Source organism: Lynx rufus, unplaced genomic scaffold (genome assembly GCF_022079265.1).
Source record: "Lynx rufus isolate CCGP_SWC_20201006 ecotype Redwood Valley unplaced genomic scaffold, mLynRuf1.p SCAF_5, whole genome shotgun sequence".
Taxonomy (NCBI): Eukaryota; Metazoa; Chordata; class Mammalia; order Carnivora; family Felidae; genus Lynx; species Lynx rufus.
Genome location: NW_025814867.1, coordinates 60,326,855 through 60,329,396, shown reverse-complemented (window position 1 = coordinate 60,329,396; position 2,542 = coordinate 60,326,855). Strand labels below are relative to the sequence as shown.

The 2,542-nt window shown below is 36.9% G+C and overlaps 1 pseudogene; it reads left to right on the top strand.

Moving 5' to 3' along the window:
• The first annotated feature begins 243 nt into the window (after positions 1 to 243).
• Positions 244 to 1,509, top strand: LOC124527072 (dihydrolipoyl dehydrogenase, mitochondrial-like; annotated as a pseudogene).
• Positions 1,510 to 2,542: the final 1,033 nt, after the last annotated feature.

Genomic DNA, 2,542 nt, shown 5'->3' with positions numbered 1-2,542 from the left:
ATGCTCTGTCTCTCTCTGTCCCAAAAATAAATAAATGTTGAAAAAAAAATTTTTTAAGAATGGTTAACATAAAGGAATAAGTACCTCAAATAGTTGGCATTTACATTTACATTCACCTACCATGCTATCCAGAGGCAGTTATACTCCAAGTCTCACATATCCAAAGAAAGTTGTCAGTTTTTAACAGTTGGTGTAACGTGCTTGAACGTTGGTTGTATTCCTTTTAAGTCTTTATTAAATAACTGTTATTATTACCATATGACCGATGGAAAAGATTTTGCATCTAGGGGATTTGAAATGTCTGAAGTTCACTTGAATTTAGAGAAGATGATCGAGCAGAAGAGTACAGTGGTAAAAGCTTTAACTGGTGGAATTGCCCACTTATTCAAACAGAATAAGGTTGTTCACATAAATGGATATGGAAAGATAATGGTCAAAAATCAGGTCACCGCTACAAAAGCCAATGGCAGCACTCAAGTTATCGATGCCAAGAACATTCTTATAACTACAGGTTCAGAAGTTACTCCTCTTCCTGGAATCACGATTGATGAAGATACAATAGTGTCATCTACACGTGCTTTATCTTTAAAAAATAAGTTCCAGAATAGATGGTTGTCATTGGTGCAGGAGTAATAGGTGTAGAATTGGGTTCAGTTTGGCAAAGACTTGGTGACAGCAGTTGAGTTTTTAGGTCATGTTGGTGGAGTTAAAATTGATATGGAAATATCTAAAAACTTTCAAAGCATCCTTCAAAAACAAGGATTTAAATTTAAATTGAATACAAAAGTTGCTGGTGCTACCAAGAAATCAGATGGAAAAAATGATGTTTCTATTGAAGGTGCTTCTGGTGGTAAAACTGAAGTTATCATGTGTGATGTGGTCTTGGTTTGCATTGACCGAAGACCCTTTACTAAGAATTTGGGACTAGAAGAGTTTGGAATTGAACTAAAGCCTGGAGGTAGAATTCCAGTCAATACCAGATTCCAGACTAAAATTCCAAATATCTATGCTATTGGCGATGTGGTTGCCGGTCCAATGCTGGCTCACAAAGTGGAGGATGAAGGCATTATCTGTGTTGAAGGAGTGGCTGGTGGTGCTGTGCACATTGACTACAATTGTGTCCCATCCGTGATTTACATGCACCCTGAAGTTGCTTGGGTTGGAAAATCAGAAGAGCAGTTGAAAGAAGAGGGTATAGAGTACAAAGTTGGGAAGTTCCCCTTTGCTGCCAACAGCAGGGCAAAGACCAATGCCGACACAGACAGCCTGGTGAAGACTCCGGGAGAGAAATCCATGGACAGGGTACTGGGAACACATATTCTCGGGTCAGGTGCTGGTGAAATGATAAATGAAGCTACTCTTGCGTTGGAGTAAGGAGCATACTGTGAAGATATATCTAGAGTCTGCCATGCGCACCCGACCTTATCAGAAGCATTTAGAGAAGCAAACTTGGCTGCATCATTTGGCAAATCAATCAACTTTTAAAACAGAAGATTATATTTTTCTGAAATTTCCTGGGAGCTTTCGCAGAGGTCACATTTCTAACAGGAAATTCTCACAGCTCCAAGAATTTCTAGGACTGAATTATGAAAATTTTGGAAGGTTTTAATAGGTTTTGATGGAATGGAAACCATAGCTGAAGTTATTCCATTTCATCCATTTTGAATAAATTTAATATTTTGTTTCAAAAAAATAGATTTTATATGTTTTATCTCATCCCATCTTCACAGTCCTGTAAAGGGATTATTATTGCCACCTATCTATTGATGATGAAAGTTTGGTTCTACTTGGCCAAAATTGTTTAAATTGCAAATGATGTAACTGTAATTGAAATGAAATGTTTTATGACTCTAAAGACTATGATCTTTTCTCTATATTACCTAGACATTATACATGTGATCTCCAGAAGTTTGTATGTGAAATGGCAATAGACTCTTGTTTGTGATAAAATGTTAGACTCTTGTTTGTGATAAAAAAAAAATAGACTAAAAAAATTGTTTATCATTAAAGGATTTCAAAGTAAAGTACATAACCAGAAAGTAAGGTAGGTCTAGATGGACCTATTTAGACCTATGCTTTACAAAGTCCATTTTTTTCAAGTGCATACCTGTATAAAATGGACAATATTCTGGAAATATTTGCACCTATTTATAGTTGTTGCTGTGAGATGTGTAATTCAGGGTGATTCAGTGCATGTGTGCATGTGTGTGTGTTTGGAATTCACTTGTTAGTATACTTCAAATCTGTGGTGAAGTAATGGGTGATTTTTATCTATATATATATACATTTTTTTTCAATATATGAAATTTATTGACAAATTGGTTTCCATACAACACCCAGTGCTCATCCCAAAAGGTGCCCTCCTCAATGCCCATCACCCACCCTCCCCTCCCTCCCACCCCCCATCAACCCTCAGTTTCTTCTCAGTTTTTAAGAGTCTCTTATGCTTTGGCTCTCTCCCTCTCTAACCTCTTTTTTTTTTTTTCTTCCCCTCCCCCATGGGTTTCTCTTAAGTTTCTCAGGATCCACATAAGAGTGTATC